The 21,561-nt window shown below is 43.0% G+C and overlaps 1 long non-coding RNA gene across 1 annotated transcript; it reads left to right on the forward strand.

The window, feature by feature from the left end:
• Positions 1 to 19,290: 19,290 nt before the first annotated feature.
• On the forward strand, positions 19,291 to 21,320 carry LOC148662281 (uncharacterized). The gene is made up of 3 exons (XR_015939836.1): positions 19,291 to 19,666; positions 20,064 to 20,115; positions 20,480 to 21,320. It is a non-coding gene; the product is annotated as an uncharacterized LOC148662281 (long non-coding RNA).
• Positions 21,321 to 21,561: the final 241 nt, after the last annotated feature.

The following is a 21,561-nucleotide window of genomic DNA, read 5'->3' on the forward strand; positions in this document are numbered from 1 at the left end:
TGAGCAAGGGAAAGATTAAATATGTCCGTGAAGACATCTGCCAACTGGTCTGCACATGCCTTCAGAACACGGCCAGGGATAGTATCAGGGCCAGAAACCTTGTATGAATTAGTCTTTTTAAAAACTTTACACACATCCGCTCTAGATACAATGACCGGATGTTCGCCCTGGGATACTGAGATCCACTTGGCTGGTTCTGTGTTATTTTCCTCAAACCGAGCATAGAATGAATGTAGCTGATCAGGAAGAAAGGCAGACTGTTATGTAATATAGCTGGGTTGTGCTTTATAGTCTGTAATGGTGCATATCCCATTCCATGTGTTCCGGGTGTTGCAGCAGTGATAATATGACTAATTTAACTCTATAGTTGTATTTAACTATTTTAATAGCTGTGAGCTTAGCTGGTATTTCGCCATTTTCCCATGGTTTTTGATTTGGGCATGTGCAAACAATAATCCTGGGGTCCATGTCTAGAAAGGGCAACATTTTATTGTCAGATGTTCAAGATGCGGAGAGCATAATGTTGAAATAATCTCCAGGTCTGTGCACCAGGAATTCTTTACCATGAAGCATACCGATCCACCCTTGCTCTTACCTGAATCCATTGTTCTGTCCTGATGGTGAATAGAAAATCCTCCTGTTAGGTTGATGGAGTCCGGAATAGCTTTGTCAAGCCATGTTTCAGTAAATGCCAGCACATTCCAGTTCTTAAAGTCCCATTTGGAAGCAAGCCTTACTCTCAGTTCATCCAGCTTATTGTCCAGTCACTGAACATTAGCAAAACGTATACTTGGGAGCGGGGGACAATTGCTACACCGCCTCCTTCCAGGTACAGGTAAAACGCCACAGTCCAAATGGTCAACAGTTATTATTGGTGTAATTTTAACTGTGCCAATAGTCTATCTTATGTCATAAGTGTTTCGTCGGTCATATCTAATCACCGAACAAACAACGTGTGCAGTTAGCATAGCAAAAAACAACATAAAGTAAAAAAATAAACAAAGTCAAACGGGATCTCGCATGACGGCACCCTTCCCTATCGGTGACAAAGTATCAATAAGACGGCCTAACAGGAGTGTGATTCTCCTGAATCAAGGCATGCGTGGTCCTGTTCTTTGTGTCCCTGCTGTGTGACTGTGGCTCGCTTTGCTGCTAAGCTCACCCTCACTGTCCACTCTCTCATTTCTCTCCTTGTTGCTCTGGTCTTTCTAACCAAGGGAAATACGTGGGAAGCCGGCCCATCAAGCCGCGCAAGAGCATGTTAAAGGATCGAAACCTGGAGATCGTGAGGAAGAAACAGAAGGAGAAGAAGAAGCTGGGGCTGCGATAGAGCAAGATCGGCGTGTGGGTGTGTGTGTGAGAGAACAAGCGTCTCTTTAAGGGCTGCATTTCTTGGCTTTCTCTCTAAGGAAAGCAGATACAGTGTTGCTGGTTTGTAGTCTGTATTTATTTTAGAAAGGTAGCTAGAACTAGGTATGCCACAATCCAGCTAGTTTTTGTTTGGTCATCCCTTAAATCCTTGGAACAATTATTTGAAATTTGGTGTTTTTTGGTACCTCCTCAACCAGTGTGTGTCTTATCCTGGTCTTGAAGGGCTGGTGTGTCTCTTTAACACTGCAGCAAGTGAAGAGCAGGGAAAATCTGTGATATTAGTCCAGATAAATCCATAAGCAGCTGATTTCGCTTATTAAGAGCTGATATGAGATGAAAACTTATAGATGCACCAGCTCTTTGGGACCAGGAATGGACAACCCTGCCCTATACTCAAGTTGATTAATTTAATAATATTTGAATCAAACAGGATGTGTTTGGAGAGAAAGCAGGGCGTTGTGCTTTCGATCAAGATCGTTGGTAATTCCCTTGATATTTTTTATGTATCCTTCATTCCATGTGTACATTTCAGAATGCAGGAATAACTTGTGAGAGCTCTTTAGTAATAATAAAGTCATTTTTTTCCAGTGGTATTGGTACTCCTTTCATAGTTTGTTTAATCTGTTCATGAAGCTGTCAAGCTGGGAAAGTTTTACATTTAAACATCTTCTCTCCCTGGGCATCCTGAAACCTAGGCCAGATTAAAATTGAGTAATTAGCAGGTGGTTCATACACCTGAAACTAGACAGTGGTTCCACCATTTCTGAGCAACACAGTTTAAAAGTGAATGCCAGTCAAATTCACAAGGCAGTTCTGTTTGTCCTTTAGTCCAGCAAGATAGCTGTGTTGTTCTGCTTTTGAACAATCATCACATTGTCATGCAGCATGCCAATGATCCTAAACACAGGAGTAAATCTACAACAGAATGGCTTAGACAAGTGGTGATTTCATATAGAGGTAATTTCATATTTTGGAATGGCCAACTCAGAGTCCTGACCTTAAGCCAATTGAAATGACCTGAAGCAAACTGTTAATGCAAGATCAGTGAATCAAAAATGTCCGATCAGTGAACCAAAACATTTCTGTAAAGAGGAATGGGCCAAAATACCCCCAAACGTCTGTACAGACTGATCAGCAATTATAGCAAAGGTTTGGTTGAAGTCTCTGCGTCCCATGGGAGTCTGAGCCGCTCCAGGCTTTTCTCTACTAGTCTGGATCTCATGGGAGTGTGATCCTCTCAGGGTTTCACTCTAACAGTCCAGATTTCATGTTAGTCTGATCTGGTCCGGGTTTCACTCTACCAGTCCGGATCCCATGGGAGTGTGATTTGGTCCGGGTTTCGCTCTACCCGTCCTGTCCCATGGGAGTCTGATCAGGTCTGGGTCTTACTCTACCAGTCCGGGTCCCGTGGAAGTCTTATCCTTTCCGGGATTTATTCTACTAATCTGGATCCCACGGAAATCTAATCCGCTCTGGGTTTTACTCTTAGAGAACTGGATCCCATAGGAGTCTGATCCGTTCTTGCTCTTACTATACCAGTCCGGATCCCAGGGGAGTCTGATCCGGTCTGTGTTTTACTCTACCAGTCCGGATCCCAAGGAAGTCTGTTCTGGTCCGGGTCTTAATCTACCAGTCCGGATACCAAGGAATTCTGATCCGCTCCGGGATTCACTCTACCATTCCGGATCCCATGGAAGTCTGATCCGTTCCTGGATTTATTCTACCAATCCGGATCCCATGGAAGTCTGATCTTGTCCAGGTTTCACTCTACCAGTCCGGGTCCCATGGAAGTCTGATCCGGTCCTGATTTTCCTCTACCAGTCCATATACCTTGGAAGTCTGATCCGCTCCTGCTCTTACTTTACCAGTCCGGATCAGACTCCCATGGGATCCGGACTGGTAAAGTAAGAGTGATATACCAGTCTGGATCCCATGGAACTCTGATCCACTCCAGGACTCACTCAATCATTTCGGATCCCATTGAAGTCTGATCCACTCCGTGTTTTTCTCTACATGTCCATATACCTTGGAAGTCTGATCCGCTCCTTCTCTTACTCTACCAGTCCGAATCCCATGGAAGTCTGATCCGCTCCTGGACTCACTCTAACTTTCCGGAACCTTTGGAAGCCTGAGCTGCTCATGGTTTCGCTCTACCACTCCGGGTCCCATGGAAGTCTGATCCACTCTGGGTTTTACTCTACCAGTCCGGAACCCATGGGAGTCTGATCAGGACTTGGTTTCGCTCTACCAGTCCAGTCCCATGGGAGTCTGTTCCGGTCCGAGTTTTACTCTACCAGTCCGGATCCCAAGGAAGTCTGATCTGCTCCGGGACTCACTATACTATTCTGGATCCCTTGGACGTCTGTTTCAGATTGGGTATTGCTCTACCAGTCTGGTTACAAAGGAAGTATGATCCGCACTGGGTCTTACTCTACCAGCCCGGATCCCAAGGGAGTCTGATCCTCTCAGGGTTTCGCTCTAACAATCCAGATCTCATGTTATTCTGATCCGCTCCAGGTTTTACTATACCAGTCCTGATCCCATGGGAGTCTGATCTGGTCAGGGTTTTTCTCTACCAATCAGGATCTTATGTTAGTCTGATCCGGTCCGGGTTTCACTCTACAAGTGCGGATCCCACTGGAGTCTGATCCGTTCCAGGATTTATTCTGCCAATTCAGATCCCATGGAAGTCTGATCCTGTCCAGGTTTCACTCTACCAGTCCGGATCCCAAGGAAGTCTGATCTGCTCCGGGACTCACGCTACCTTTCCAGATCCCTTGGATTTATTCTGCCATTCTGGATCCCATGGAAGTCTGACCCTCTCCAGGTTTTTCTCTACCAGTCTGGTTCCCAAGGAAGTCTGATCTGCTCCAGGTCTTACTCTACTAGTCCGGATCCCATGTCTGATCTGGACCAGGTATCGCTCTAATAATCCAGGTAGCATAGATGTCTGATCCGCTCCGGGACTCATTTGTACCAATCCGGATCCCATGGAAGTGTGATCCAGTCTAGGTTTCACTCTACCAGTCCGGATCACAAGGGAGTCTGATCTGGTCCTGGTTTCACTCAACCCGTCTGGATCCCATGGGAGTCTGATCGGTTTTCTGATCGGGTTTTACTCTACCAATCCAGATCTCATGTTAGTCTGATCGGGTCCGGGTTTCACTCTACATGTGAAACTCTACATGTGAGACTCTACATGCTCGCCAGCAGCCATATCACATTGCAACTCACAACTGGCAACCCACTGAAGCTAAGCAGGTGTGAGCCTGGTCAGTACCTGGACGGAAGACCGCCTGGGAAAAACTAAGGTTGCTGCTGGAAGAGGTGTTAGTGGGGCCAGCGGGGGGTGCTCACCCTGCGGTCCATGTGGGTCCTAATGCCCCAGTATAGTGACGGGGACACTATACTGTAAACAGGCGCCGTCCTTCGGATGAGATGTAAAACCGAGGTCCTGACTCTCTGTGGTCATAAAAAATCCCAGGGTGCTTCTCGAAAAGAGTAGGGGTGTAACCCCGGTGTCCTGGCCAAATTTCCAATTGGCCCTTACTAATCATGGCCTCCTAATAATCCCCCTCTATGAATTGGCTACATTACTCTGCTCTCCTCCCCACTGATAGCTGATGTGTGGTGAGCGTTCTGGCGCACTATGGCTGCTGTCGCATCATCAAGGTGGATGCTGCACATTGGTGGTGGTGGAGGGGAGTCCCCATTACCTGTAAAGCGCTTTGAGTGGAGTGTCCAGAAAAGCGCTATATAAGTGTAAGCAATTATTATTATTATTATGTGTGGATCTCATGGGAGTCTGATCCATTCCTGGATTTATTCTACCAATTTGGATCCCATGGAGGTGTGATCCTGTCCAAATTTCACTCTATCAGTCCGGATCCTTCAGAAGTCTGAGCTGCTCATACATCCGGATCCCTTTAGAGTCAGATCCTGTCCGGGCCGTACTATACCAGTCTGGATCCCATGGCATTCTGATCCGCTCCGGGTTTTACTCTACCAGTACGGATCCCATGGGAGTCCTATCTGGTCCTGGTTTCACTCAACCCGTCTGGATCCCATGGGAGTCTGATCTGGTCCGGGTTTTACTCTACCAATCCAGATCTCATGTTATTCTGATCGGGTCCAGGTTTCACTCTACATGTGTGTATCTCATGGGAGTCTGATCCATTCCTGGATTTATTCTACCAATTTGGATCCCATGGAAGTGTGATCCTGTCCAAATTTCACTCTACCAGTCCGGATCCTTCAGAAGTCTGAGCTGCTCATACATCCGGATCCCTTTAGAGTCAGCTCCTGTCTGGGCCGTACTATACCAGTCTGAATCCCATGGCATTCTGATCCGCTCCGGGTTTTACTCTACCAGTACGGATCCCATGGGAGTCTGATCCGTTCCTTGATTTATTCTACTAATCCCGATCCAATGGACGTCTAATCCAGTCCTGGTTTTACTCTTCCAGTCCAGATCCCAAGGAAGTCTGATCCTCTCCGGGACTCACACAATCATTCCTGATCCCATGGAAGTCTGACCCGCTCCGGGTTTTTCTCTACCAGCCCATATACCTTGGAAGTCAGATCCGCTCCTTCTCTTACTCTACCAGACCGGATTCCATGGGAGTCTGATCCGCTCAGGGTTTCGCTCAAACAGTCCGGATCCCATGTTAGTCTGATCCGGTCCGGGTATCACTCTACCAGTCCAGGTCCCAACAAGTCTGATCCGCTCCGGGTTTTTTTCTCTATCAGTCCGTATATCTTGGAAGTCTGATCCTCTCCTTCTCTTTCTCTACCAGTCTGGATCCCATGGAAGTCTGATCTGCTCCGGGACTCACTCAATTACTCAATTCCGGATCCCTTGGATGTCTGATCTGGACAGGGTATCACTGTACCAGTCCAGGTCCCATGGAAGTCTACTCCGCTCCAGGTTTTTCTCTACCAGTCTGGATCCCAAGGGAGTCTGATCCGCTCCAGGTTTTTCTCTACCAGTCAGGATCCCAACGAAGTCTGATCTGCTCTGGGGCTCACTCTACCATTCCGGATCCCTTGGACATCTGATCCGGACACGGTATTGCTCCAATAGTCTGGATCCAAAGGCAGTCTGATCCTCTCCGGGATTTACTGCACCAGTCTGGATCCCATTAAAGTCTGATCCATTCCAGGTTTTGCTCAAACAGTCCGGATCTCATGTTAGTCTGATCTGGTCTGGGTATCACTCTAGCAGTCCGAGTCCCATGGAAGTCTGATCGGGTCTGGGTCTTATTGTAACAGTCTGGATCCAAAGGGAGTCTGATCCACTCTAGGTTTTACTATACCAGTCCTGATCCCATGTTAGACTGATCCCATGGAAGTCTGATCCATTCTGGGATTTATTCTATCAATCCAGATCCCATGGGATTTTGATCTGGACCGGGTATCGCTCTACCACTCCGGATCCCATGTTAGTCTGATCCGGTGTGGGTTTCACTCTACCAGTCCGGATCCCATGGAATTCTGATCTGTTCTGGGACTCACTCTACAATTCTGGATCCTTCGGAAGTCTGAGCCACTCCTGGTCTTAATCTTCCAGTCTGGGTTTCATGGGAGTCTGATCCACTCTGGGTATTACTCTACCAGTCCGGATACCATGGGAGTCTGATCTGCTCCAGGTTTTACTTTATCAGTCCAGATCCCAAGGAAGTCAGTTCCGCTCCGATTCTTACTCTACCAGTCCGAAACTCATGGGAATCTGATCAGCTCTGGGTTTCACTCTATCAGTCCGGGTACTGTAGTGGCAATGCTTGTTAATAAGACAGAATTAAGTGTTGCTGTGCTTCCCCAAATGAGGCCCCATCTCTCTCTTCATCTCTGTGGTGCAGCCACAGAGATGCTATTCATGCAGGCTGATTTAAGGGTTCTTTTGATAAGTGACAGCTCCCAAATGGGGATGCACTAAACTAAGCCTGGCTATCATGATCAATTGGCGCTTATCTGTCTAGGGAGTGCCAGATGGACATCTGGACTGCATTCCTAAGTGTCAGGAGTAAGTGACTCATATCTCACCTTGATCAACCAATCAGGGACTGGTAGGGCCGAGTAACCCACGTGGGTCTCTGATGCCCAGGAAACTTTCAGCCAATGAACGAGCTGAAGTTCCTCAAGGTAAAAACAGGCAACACAGAGCTCCGAAGGACTTTTTCCAGAAGGAGAATTCCAGGGGTGCAAGTCAATTCCAGGGCAGGACGGCCCAGGAGCAGAAAGGCTCCCAAGGGCAGGACATTCTCGCAGCGTGCCTCCTGACCATCCTGAGACTCAGCCCGGACAACCACGGAACGGCCAGTGTGTCCGAGTGCCAGAACCTTGCTTTGTTCTAAGAGTCGAGAGCGGAGGTTGCCAGAGAGTAACCAGAGGATCCACCCGAGGTTAACATCAGCAGCAAGCCTTGTGAACAGGTCGGAACTGTGGACAGCTGAATCACTATTCAGAACTAGCGCTTCATCAGGAACACAGTCATCTTTTCTCCTGTGCACAAACTCTTGCTAGTTTCAGCCAAAACTAACTAGCCGGTCTTCAGAGAGCATCAGCAGCGCACCGTCGCAAGCCGAACAGCACAGCCTGGCACGGAGCCAGGGAGCGGGGATTGGACAGCAACAAGCCTGCAGCTGTTTCTTTGTGCCTGCAGGAGATCTGAATCCCCAGAGATTGGATGAGTATTCAACTTCACTGCATTACAGCTTGAGAATTCAATTGTTATCCCAACTAGTTTATATCAATTTAATCCCTAAGAGTTATGTACTTGTTTTGATCATCTAATATCGAAGTTATAACCAAGTGCATTTATGAAACGGTCTAAATGAATGATATACCGAATGTATGTCCTCTTGATATGTGTAACTCTTCGTGACTGATTGAATATATACCTTTCGTATTCTGATAACCCTCTCGATACGATCTGTTAGGTTTATATGCATATTTTATGTATTAATAAATGTATTCTTGTGTATTAGTACCTGTGTGTGCGTTGTTTGAGTTATACCGCAAGGTTGGATTCTAAAGCCATTAAAAGAATCATTTTGTGACTTACTGCTACAATTAATAATTGTCCCAGTAAATGCCCAAACCCTACAGAACTGTTGCCTCTTGAGAGCACAATACAGTACCATGTAAGTCTGATCCGTTTCTGGATTTATTCTACCAATCCGAATCCAATGGAAGTGTGATCCACTCTGGGTTTTACTTTACCAGTCAAGATCCCATGGAAGTCTTATCTGGTCTGGGTTTCGCTCTACCAGTCTGACTCCTATGTGAGTCTGATCCGTTCCGGGATTTATTCTACCAGTCCATATACCTTGGAAGTCTGATCCGCTCCTGCTCTTACTCTACCATTTCAGATCCCATGGATATCTGATTTGCTCCAGATTTTACCCTTCCAGTCCAGATCCCATGGAAGTCTGATCCGCTCCGGGACTCACTTTACCATTCCGGATCCCTTGGACGTCTGAGGCACTCCAGGTTTCACTCTACCAGTGCGGTCTGGTGGGAGTCTGAACTGGTCTGGGTTTCTCTCTATTAATCCGTATCTCATTGAAATCTTATCCGCTTCAGGATTTACTCTACCAGTTCGGATCCCTTCGAAGTCTGATCCACTCCGGGTTTTACTCTGCCAGTCTAGATCCCATGGAAGATTGATCTGATCCAGGTTTTACTCTACTATTCCGGATCACATGGAAGTCTGAGCCTCTCCGGGTTTCATTCTACCATTCCGAATCCCATGAGAGGCTTTTCTGCTCCAGGGTTTACTCTACCAGTCCGGATTCCATAGAAGTCTGATCTGGTCCCGGTTTCACTCTACCAGTCTAGATCCCATGGATGTCTGATCCGGTCCTGGTTTTACTCTACCAGTCTAGATCTGATGGAAGTGTGATCCAGTCCGGGATTTACTCTACCAGTCCAGATCCCATGGAAGTCTGATCTGCTCTGGGGTTTTAATCTAGCACTATTAAGGTTTCTTCAGCCTGAGCTGCGTATCTAGATAGCGATTTTACCTGAAATATCGTTTGTTCTTGTGACCCCCTGGGTTTCTGTCCTGTCGCTTCTTATCTCCGACCTTGCTCCAGCCTCACGACTTGGATTACGTTCGCCTTCTCTCTCACTCTCCGCACAGGGTCTTTTCCATACCTTTTTCCCTTGGAATACGTAACGTTAACTTTTTATTTTTTTCAGGAGTGTAATTTATTTTTTTCTTGTGATTTGTGATTATTTTGACCAAATAAAACCGAGCTACTGTCAAGGTTGTTGTTATAATTGGTTAAACAACATGTAATCAGTGAAATGTTTTTTTATGGTGTTGACTTTATATAGATGCAGCCATTCAAAATGCACAGTACAAACCCGTACCTCACGCAACTACCCACAAGCCACTGCGGTGTATTGTATATTTATATTGAATTTTATAACTTAAGGGAAATTTTAGTAGCTGAGCATATAAAGAAGAGGAGCATAATGTGTCTGATGATCATAATTAATATTAGTTTAGGAACATAAACATATTATGTAAACTGTAGATGGCTGGTATTGGTCGTTTAAAGAAAAAATACACACCAGTATTCCACTTTCTTCCTAAACATTTTAAGCATCAAAGTCTTACATGTGGTTATTTTGGAAACATTTTTACGTGCACCTTCTGACCAAATTAAGTTTATATACTTTGTGAAAAGTGATAATGTTTTAACCTTTACTGTTAATACGCTCGTTATCGGAGTAAACAAAAGCATACTTTTAGAATTTGATTAATAGGGAATATAATATGGAATCGCGTATCTAAAGAAATTAATAATGATATAATTAGATTCATATACTGTAGCTCAAACAGTAGTATAAGACTTTCTATGGATATGTGTACGTCAGTTTCAGTGCTTTCTGTGTGACTGTGTCTGTGGTGTGATGGCTTAAGTGACTGATTTATAAGTCTCAGGTCCAGTGTTCTAACCCAGCTATTGTCATGAGCTTTCATTTAACAAATAAACATTTCTTTGAAAAACTAAAATAGCAAATGTTATGGACACTACTGTATATTGACATTTTTTATACTGTTAAATATCACCACTGTTCGAAGCTAAGTCATTTATTAATAACGAATAATTTGAAGCTGCTACTACTGTCGTTATTACTGATAATAAATATTATCGACACTATATTGAATTTGTTGGTCTTTCTAAATATCACAAAACATTCAAAGTTAAGTGATTACCACTTGCCATGAATACTTGCGCTCGTTATTACAGTAACAGAAACTCATACCTTTCATACTCCGCGATGCGGAGGGCCTGCAACCTTTTAACTGTGACTATATCCACGATATAGCACAGGCCTTGAGTGTCTTATCGCTTTTATAAAACGGTCCCCAAATATGCAAGTGCTGTATAGAATGAAGTTTAATTTAAAAAAAAAATTAAACACGAAAATTAAGATGTTTACGTTCCTTCACCTGAGAATATAGTCCCTCGTTGCTACACAATGCAGAAACACAGTCACAAGTACCATTAGCTAGCAAAGAGGACATTAGCTAGCCAATATGATAAATACAGGGAAAAAAATCAATTGAGAAAAAAAGAGCTGCTGATCTGTTCTACATGCATTTTTAATGTTTAATTAAGAAGAAAAAAACTTAAAGCGTACACAAAGATTCTAAGCTGATCAGGAGGAAGAAAGATCACCCATTTTTCACACATTAAAAGTGGTTATTAACTATCGAAACCTGTTTTTATAGCTTTTAAAATCATGTAATGTCTAAGTTAAGCAGGAACACAGCATTATATCTCATTTTTTATTTCTTTTTTAAAAACTAAAAAACTAATTTGCTGAACCTAAAGGTGTTTATAATATAAGGACTATCTAAAGAAATAAATAACGATATAATTATATTCATATACTGTCTGGCAGAATAAACTGAAGAGTTAGTTAATGCAACACGGAAGATAGTATTAACAATGTAGTGTTTGCAGGCTCATGCCCTACCAACTGAGGAATTGAACTCAGGCCCCCAGCGTCACTTAATAGGGAAACAGCCAGTTAAGCTACAGTGAGACCTGCCCTCATTGCTAAGAGACCAGGTTTCACCTATCCTTATGAAAGGCAGTGATGCCACTGCGCTGGCAAGCCCTCAGTCACCTGACCAGTGAATGCACTGCATGAGAGAGAGTCAGTATAGCTTCTGGGAAATACATTTTTCCAGCATCAAAGTTTAACTCGTTCAGAGCGCCCGACAAACTCCAAGGGTTTCATTTTGAACTGAAGACCCTCACACCTGAAGAAGGCTTCACAGCCGAAACGTTGCATTTTGTCTCTTCTCTTTTCAGCATGGAATAAACCTATTACTTGTTCCTTTGCAGACTACGCAGGCTGACGCAGCCACCCACCATGAAGTAGTGGCTACAGTGATAATAGAAGTGGATAATGTCATCCCTATTAAACAATGTGCTTATCGTGCAAAACTAAAAACTAAACTGCTAAACTAAAAATTAGGCACAAGAAGAGTTTTATTGGACAATGTTTTGAGGGTCTGGTGGAATTTCTCTGTAAACTGAAGAGTTATAGATGAGACACGTATCACCTCTTTTTACACTTGTAAAAAAGAACATTCCACTCAGTTGGCGATGCATTATCTCAATCACCTGCTAATTCGTTTTACACCACGGGAAGGCAGGAGAATGTGATTGTACTGTAGCTGTACGGAATGTGTGTTGTGTTTACAAAATTAAAGTGTTTGAAATGTATAAAAGTTAAAAAAAACTTACAGCTTACACAAAGATTCTTAGATGATCACGAGAAAGTGTATTGCATATCTAATGGTCTAACCCCATTACACCCATTTTGATTAAAATTGCAAACGTGTTTAATTAAATGCCTTTATTGATTCACAATCTGACAATGTAATGTAAATTGTTATCTTTGTCTTCTAAGTCCCTTAATTAACTTTAAGCATAGCTTTCTCACCATTTAGATTTATTTTTCATACCATTGTTAAACAAAGCAGGAGCGTATTGTACTTCCTCATGGGATCAAAGGTGGAAAGATTAGATTGTGAGGCTAGATGGTGTCTGTGTGGTTCGGGCTGGGTGGCTGTGCCAAACAAATAAATTAAAAACATTAAATAGAACCGGTTTAACAGCTCTTAAGCATACTGTAGTTTTTGTTACAACTTTGTCAGTGAAAAGACCGAGGGCACTTTTCCTCCCTCCTACATTCTCAGAGTACAATAGGCGAACCTTCGAATGAAAGACAGTCCGCCTTCCCCCCATGGACAGGTAGACAAATGTTTTCACTGCCTATTATTAGAGGCTGAGGTCCCTGCTATATTATATTCCTTTTTATTTATATTCCTTGTTAATCAAATTATAAAAGTATGCTTTATTTTATGCTGATAATGAGCAAATTCACAGAAAAGGTTAAAACATTATCACTTTTCACAAAGTATATAAACTTAATATGGTCAGAAGGATCACATAAAAAGGTTTCTAAAACAACCACATGTAAGACTTTGATGCTTAAAATGTTTAGGGAGAAAGTGGAATACTGTTGTGTATTTTTTCTTTAAAATACCAATACCAGCCATATACAGTTTGTAATGTAGGGATTTCTATATTTATGTCTTTATTTAGTGGTTAAATTAGTGACAAAGGCTAAACTTTTAGCTTCAGTAATGCGTACACAAAAACAATAGAAGATTTTTATTTAAAGAAACACGTCAAAATGTTTCCAAAACATTCACTTGTGATACTTTAGCTGCTTAGTTACACGATTCCATATTAATATAGCTATCAAGTGAATTTAACTCACTACAACATTAATCTTTTTACATTAACAGCAAATTGTGTTCTTACTACTGTACTGTATGTATTCTTGGAAAATAAAATGTGATAACTTTTTTATGAAGTACAGAATATAAGCTTAATGTACTGCATACGGCTGACATTACAGGTTGTGCGAGCTGGCTTACCAGCACGGTGACGTCACCGCCCTTCCCTGTGGATAGTAGAGTCCACAGCCACTGGGTTGAGAGAAGATCTCCCTTTAGCTCAGCTGGGTGGTTCCCTGTGGAGTGATGCTGGAGGCCTGGGTTTGAGTCCCAAGTGGTGAGGGGCCAGCCTGAGGTGGCAGTGGTGAGGGTGCATACCCATGTGAACCTGCGAGTGCTCATTAATAATGTTACAACAAGTACATTAAATCCAGAACCCATGTAAATTAAGAAGTTAAAGACTTTGATACATAAAATATTTATGCATAATTAAAATATTTATGACGAAGGTGGAAGGTTGTGTACTTTTGTACACAGCAGTCTTGCTTTTATAAAATATACCAACTTTTTAATGTTTAATGATTAACATGCTGTAATACACAGTTTAAAATTAAAATTCTAAAGAGTATACAACTTAAATTCTTAATTAGATAAAGATTGTCCCTCAGCAGTGATCGGGATTCGAAACCAGGTGTTTTCTGGTGACAGCTCAAACGCTGTACAGGAGAGGTTAAGCTTTATTAGCTCCACCTGGCTGTGATTCCGGATACTATTATCATAGCTGTGGTATGATGTGATATGACACGTTATGACGTGTTGTGATGCAACACGCCCACCGCGTTTTACCACAGCGTACCTCGCTCGTTTTGAATGGCTGCATCTGTATGTGATATACAGTATGGATACATACACTTTGAACATTTGGAGTTATGTAAAGGACACTTTAAAGATCTCGAATAATTTGAAGTTTGACTTTAAAGTCACTTTTCACCATTTATGGGTTAAGTTGAAGTGATAAAAAGATGGTTTAATCACTAAGAAACTGCAACTAATTGAGTAATTGGAGCATATTGCTATTTAATGAGTGTTCTTGTAAGTAATTTGGAAATTAAGTTGGCTTTGGGATGGAGAGATCAATAGGTTAGCTGGCTAATACTTGTTTGGTCATAGGAAGCAGGTGTGTGTTGTATTAGAAGCAGTGGGGATTTGGTGTTTGCACTTTCAGGAGATGTTAGGATTGGCTCTTGGTGAATCAGCTATTCCCCTGAGGTCATCGTGAGGCTTATATCAAGGCAGCCTGTGAAGCTGGGCTCTGTTTGTTTCTGTCTATAGCAAGAGAAAGAGCTCTTGAGGCTTTGTGGTGTTGGGCTGGTGGTTGTTAGTTTTTGGTGTTACTGTGCAAGGTGAGTGGTTTTGCTATGTATTTTTTTAAAAAATAACTTTAAGAAATTTAAGTTTGCGAAAGCATAGGGTGAAGTTAAGGTTATTGTGAAATTCCTATTTGCTTTTGGTTGAGACAATTTTAAATTTTCTAACATTTATAGAAATGAGTCTCTTCCTCTACTTGTAGGATTCTGAAGAGTTGTGAAACAGATGATCACAGCTGTGACAGCTGGGTTCTGACTTTAATGTATGAAACTCTTGTTACTAAATAGTGAAATTTTTTTCTCTAGGTCTCAAACCAGCAACAAGAAAGAGGATTTATATCCTGACTGAGCAGTTTCACTAGGATAACAAGGAAGAACCTACTCCCTCTCCTACTCTGTCCAACATGCTGGTGCTTCTGTCTCTGCTGGACTGTAGAAAGCTGTGCTGCTGCTTGTGTTCAAGGTGAACAAGGTGAGCTGAAGGTAAGTAGAGGGGAGATGCAGGTCAGGGTTAGTGTGAGGCTTTGAAGGCTGGGATCAGTCTATACAGCACTTGTGCTGGTCCCCTCTCTGTGGGAGTGGGGTGGTCATCACTGTTTTGCTTCCCTTGTCTCCTTCAGGTGCTGTTCTGAGAAGAAGATCATGACAATGAGCACAGTCACTGGAGAGAGGATGCTGGTGGAGTTGCCAGTTGAGATCTTGTCAGAACAGTTTGTGGAAACCTTGGGCTTCTGTGCACAGAGCTGCTTCTTTTTATAAGACTGGTCAGCAGTGGTGTTGATTGTTGTGAGTTAAACTACAGTGCAATGAACAGAGCTCCCAGTCCCTGGCCATCTAAAAGCACAGTGTGGAGTGACAGGCTTGGAGAATTGTTCAGAGGAAGCTCACTGGGTGGCTAAAAGGATACCCACTGTGTGACCTGTTGATGACCACCTGTAAGTATTGAAGTCTTGTGGTTTCAACAGCTGAAAGTGAAGAGGTGCTGCAAGCAGTTCTTTAAAGTTCCTGGATGCACATGGTTCTTGGAACAGTTGCAAAGGTAATGTCTAGAAGGACACTGTCCCTGGAGAAGAGGTGAATTTCACTCCTGTATCATGTTTTTCACTTGGAGTAGGTTAATTTTCCATATACGTGGCTTTTAATAAATTATTCTAATTTTACCCATTAGAATAGGCCCAGTGTTAGATTTTGGAAGCTTTTGGTGATTTTCTATCATGTTTGAGTGTTAAATATGAGGTGTAGGCCTTTTTGTGTTTTTTCTTTCTCCTGACTTTCTTCTGGGTGCTGCACTTCTACACTGACATGCACTTGACTGGCTGTCATTCTGGCTCTCAAAAAGTGAATTACTGCTTTGTATCTGATTTATTTCATGGGTGCACACGTGTAAGTAAATCACTTTGGATACACTGCAGTACAACAGTGAATTGGCACACTGCAGACTCCTTGTTGGTTAAGGCTCTGTGGAGACAGCATGACAGCCAGGTTCTCTTGATGGGTGTTGGCACAGAAACTGCTTCTCACAGGAGGAACTGCACTGGATCCCTCCCCTGTGGCAACAAGCATGGAGTGGGGGGTTTCCTCTTTGCTATCTGCAGGGTTTTTTCCTGTTGGTTTGTCCTGGATAGGTGCTGCACTGTGAACATTTGTGCAGTTTAGTACAAAACTGGAGCTGGAAGTAAATACTTTTTTACTGTTTCTAAGTGCAGAGGCTCAAATCTAAATCTTTCTCCACTTCAGGTTCTCTGCTGTTGGAAGGGTTGACCAGGCCTTTGCTCCCAGAGGGATGACCTTTATTTGCCAGGAATAACATGCAGATGTGGCACACTGTAGACTGGGTGCTTTCTCTTCTGTGAAGATCTGCTTGAGGAGTTAAGTGTTTCTAAACCAATACAACAGCCAGGGCACCCAGTCAGTTGCTGAGTGAGTTCTCTGCCAACCAGGAAAAGGGACCACGGGAGATCATGTGTGAGGCAGCTTTGGGCTTGACATCACTTAAGCATCTTTTAAAGGTAGGAACAGCTTCCTGTTCTGACTGATGGTCTTTACAGCAGCTTTGTGATGACTGTTTCCAGGAGCACCTGAGCCACCTGGCTGGTTGAGCCAAAGCTGACTGTTCCAGGTAGGAGGGGACCCTGATTTTAAAGCCTTCATTTAGCCTGCAGCTGCTGGAGTTCTTTGTAGGTTTTCTAGCCTTAATGGCAGTATTCCCCTAGCAGAAGCACAGGTTAATCAGGAAATAAGTGCCAAATATTGGAAGTGTTGTGTAAGCACGGGGAAACAATTGGCTAAATTGTATTATGGTACCACTGGAAAAGAATCAGCAGTATGTAAGATTTATTTCATGGGTGCACACATGTAACTAAATCTTACATTGACTGAAATTTAGAAGTGAATTAAGTAAATTGTAAAACGGGGGAAACTATGCTCCTGTCTAGTGTAAGGCAGACTTCCTGATTTAACCCAGTGAGACAGTATTTTTCTAATTTCCTGCACTAAAAGCAATGCTGACTGGAATTGGTTGTGTACTGTGCCTTGTGAGAAGGGAGAGAGCAGTATGAAAATGTACTTTTTCTGGAGGACTCCCTTGTTCTGGATGTGTAATTGTGCTTTGTTTAGTACTGCATAGTTTGCCATTGGCTCCTGTGTATTGAGTTGTGACTGTATAGGATACTATAGTAGTAAACCATTTCTATTTGGTTCAATTTTTAGAACACATTTGAAGGAGCTGAGTAGTGAATGAAGCTTAGTTTTACCAAAAGTTTGTATATGTACAAGCTGTAATCTCTCTGAAGGTAGAAAACATGTGGCTGGAAGGCTTAAATCTATATACAGTGGCCCAGCAATAGGGTTTTAGTGCTATTTGTGCTTTTGTATTTCAATTGTTTAAAATGTTGAAGCTCTAAAACCTTTCCCCTCATGGCGTTCCAGTCAAGGCTGCAGCTGTTAAGTAATAAAGACGGTTGGTGTTTTTGGTCTTGTACTGCTATGGAACCCAAATTTGGGGGGGGGACTTGAAATGTTCTTTATGTAAAACTGACCGTAAACTTACTGCAGCCTTAGGTGTGTTGACTTTTTTTTAAGTGAATGTCCACCACTTTTTGATGGGATATACAACTTTACAAAATTCTAAGGTCAATTCGCTGTACTGTAAAGTACTAGTAGTTTTTAGGTGTACATTAATTGAGCTTGTATGTACCCTAGGTACTGGGTATACTGTACAGGATACTGTAAATGGAATTAAGAAACATATTTCCTTGGTTTTAGGAATGTGGAGAAAGTTAAATTCTGTAAATTGACCTAAAGATCAGAGTATTTGTGGGGAGGGGGAAGCAAAGTTGAAGAATTCTAAAGTCTTGCCTTAGGAAGCTTCCAAGCTGCTGTCAAGAAGAGAAGCAAGAGCATCTATGTCCTGGGTGAACAGGGCAAGGACTTGGGTTATTGTTTGTCTGTTTGGGCCAGTAAGAGGCCAGTGTTTAAGGTTAGGATCAGTGATCAGTCAGGATTGGGGGTGGAGTTGAGTCCATCTGTACGTTTTGAGATGGATTCACTGAATTTGAATCTGAACTTTAATCCTTTTTGTTTTGCACTGCATGTGAATTCCAGCAAGCTGGTGACAACTGTCATAATGGAATATTGCAACAGGATCCGGAGGTTCCCTGGAAATCTGCTGTGTCAATGGAACTATTAGGAAGCGGAAGACTGTGCCTATTTTTCAGCTATTGCCTGAATCACTGACCTTGGCTGCTCTGTGATGGACAGTTTGGAGGAGTGTCTATCCACTGCAGGAGTCCATGATGCCATTCTGCGTGATGGCCCAGCTCTAAGTAAAGGAGGCTAGTTCTGTCCTGAGAAAGGCGAGGTGATCCACCTGCTCAAAGTTCTCATCAGCCAAAACTGTCAAACCTCTGCGTGAGGTGGGAATACTGGTGGTCGATAATCCAATCATCTCACTGCCTGAAGTTCTTGGACCATACCCTGCATCTTTAATGCTGATCTGCTTATTGCTCTTAACCCAATCAGTGCAACTTTTTGGCCAAGGTAAAGATGAGTTTGAAGGTAAGTAGAGGGGAGGTACAACTCAAACTCTTTTCATGAGGCTGGTCAGTAGTGGTGATGATTGTGTTTGTTAATGAGACTAGTGCAATGATCGGCGCTTCCCAGTCCCTGGCCATCTGAAAGCACAGTGTGGAGTGACAGGCGTGGAGAATCCTGTTCAGAGGAAGCTCACTGGCTGGCTAAAAGGATACCAGTGTGACCTGTTGATGTCCATTTGTGAGAATTGAAGTCTTCCACTTTTAAGAGTGGAAAGTGAAGAGATGCTGCAAGCTGTCCTTCTTGAAATTCCTTGATGCCCATGGATCTTGGAGCAGGTACAAAGGTAATGTCTTTTGACATGGTCCCTGGACCAGAGGTGGGTTTCACTCTTTTCCCATCATGAAAAGGTGCTTTTGGAGAAGGCTGTGTTAAGCTCTTGGACATCTTCAGATGGATAAGGTCATGCTTTAATGTGCTAAATGTTTTTTTTTTCTTTTTGGCATCTTCTGGGTTTTGTTCCCTGCTTGGGTGAAGCACTCCCACACTGACGTGCACTTGACTGGCTGCCATTCTGGCTCAAAGACTGAATTAGTTTTGTATGTGATTTATTTCATGGGTGCACACATGTAAATAAATCACTTTAGATACACTGCAGTACAACAGTGACTTGGTTATGTCTTTGAGGAGACAGCATGTCAGCCAGGTTCTCTTGATGGGTGTTGGACAGGAACTGATTTCTTCACAGAGGAGGAACTGCAAGGGATCTTACCCCCTGTGGCATGAGCCCTGGACTGGGGGTTTTCTCTTTGCTCTCTGCAGGGTGTTTTACAGTTGGTCTGTGTTGGACAGATGCTGCACTGTGTCCATGTTGGAAGCAGAAATGCTGGCTTGTCTGTTTCTAACAAGTGCAGAGGACTTGGTCTAAATTTCTCTCCTTTTCAGGCTCTCTGCTGCCAGAAGGGTTGACCAGGCCTTTGCTTCAGAGGGAGGATCTTTTATCACCAGGAGTGGAGAACAGATGGTGCTGGTCTTTGGGACCTTTCCATGAAGATCTGCTAGATGAGTGGGGTGCTTGTTCCAAGACAAAGTCAACAGTAACATCAAAGGATCTAGTCAGGTGAGTGGGTCAGGTGAGTCCCTTTCCATCCAGGAAGAGAGATGGGGCATTTTGAGCATAATGAGCACACTGGGTACATGGTGTTTTAATCGGGTACATTTGGGTACTTTGGGTATATGTTGGTTTATTTGGGTACGTTGAGTATATTGGGCAGGCAGCTTTTGGTGTGTGCATGGGAGTTGCAGCATACAGTGCAGTACATCTTAAAAACTCCATATATTACTCTTGACTTTTATCATTTTTTACACTTAAAATGGACTTGAAAGACCCTGTTGTCAGAGGACAACAATGTAGGACAATCTGAAAGTCGTGCATTATCTTTAGTTCATTTCACGGAGAATTGAATATTTGAGAATCTTTGATTTTGTAATTTTAACAGTTCTATTTCTTCTCTCAGTGTCCACGCTTTATAAGGCATTGGAAGAGAAGCAAGTGGATCTATGTCCTGGGTAAGCAGGCAAGAACATTCTGGGTTATTTTGTTTGGGTTTGTTGAGGTTGAGGGAAGGGATAAGTTGGTTAGCTGGCTGTTTTGAGAAGGATGAACCTGTAATTTGTAACTTGTATACTTATGTTGAAATAATGTTTTAAACAAGATAATAGAACTGAAGTTCTCCCCTGTGGTAGGAGCCCTGCACTGTGGGTTTTTGCTTTTGCACTCTTCAGGGTGGTTTTCTGTTGGCTTGTCCTGAAAAGGTGTAGCACTGAACATTATGGTGGTTCAGGTCAAAACTGGTGTTGGGAGTGGGAATGTTGGCTGGACCATTTCTGACTAGTGCAGAGGACTCAGTCCAGTTTCTTATTTTTTCTTGAGGTTCTCTGCTGTCTGGGGGATGACCAGGCCTTTGCTGCCAAGGGAGGACGTTCACCAGGACTGGAGCCCAGATGCAGCAGACTGGGTAGTGGGTTCTGTCTGCCAAGATCTGCTTGGGGAATCATGTGCCTGTTCCAATTCCAGAAGCCAATGGACTCATCAGAGGAGCATCAAAGCTGCTTTAGAAGTTCCTAACAACAAAGGCAGAGAAAGGGAGGGAGGTCTTTGGTGGGTTAATTGTGGGCAGGAAAGAGGTTCAGGTGCTATTCATGGTACAACAAGAGCTGCATGAAGCTCTAAGTGAATCTCTGCACACCTGCCTTGTAATGGCTGTTAGGACCATGGCTTGTAACTTCAGCACCTGAGCCACCTGGCAGGGAGGAGACGAAGTGACTTCTAGTGCTGGAATGGAGAAAGAGTTGGCAGTTGGTAACTTTGTAGCTGTTTTGCACATTCTAGGCCATTTGAAAAGCAGTGTTTGAGAGACTCAAAGGTCATGCAATGATTTATTTGCATGGGTGCACACATGTATATAAATCTTGCATTGGCTGTAGAGTAAAACTGAATTGAGCACATAAGGTAGAATTTAATAAAAGGAAAACTAATGCCATCCACTCACTTGGAAAAGAGGGATTGGTTTAGCTGAGTGCCGCTCTTTTTTGGTACCTGCACAGAAAACCCTTTGTCATGGGAGGGGATTTCCTACAGAATGAGGTAGGAGAAAGATGGGGGTTGTTTGTTCTGTTTTGTGAGAAGGGATATGTAGTTATGCTGCTTTGTAAATTCTTTGCCAGAAAATGTCCTCATGTATTGAAAATCTATATTTTTGTTGGTGTGGGATGATTAAAAATGGCTAAATGTACTGAGTCGGTTTTCTTTTGTTTCTTGTATGTGGTTGTGGTTATACAAGGTGTTATATTGAGTATATACTGGCACTGGACCTGCTTTTCCCTACATTGTTTTATTTAGATCACACTCTTTGGGTACATTTATTTGGGTACTCATTGGGTACATTCCTCAGCATAGAGGATGTTTATAAGTAGTTTTTTTAGTGATCTAAGCATTTGTATACATTCCTGTAT

The sequence above is a fragment of the Lepisosteus platostomus genome, chromosome 6, assembly GCF_059453375.1.
Source record: "Lepisosteus platostomus isolate fLepPlt1 chromosome 6, fLepPlt1.hap1, whole genome shotgun sequence".
Lineage (NCBI taxonomy): Eukaryota > Metazoa > Chordata > Actinopteri > Semionotiformes > Lepisosteidae > Lepisosteus > Lepisosteus platostomus.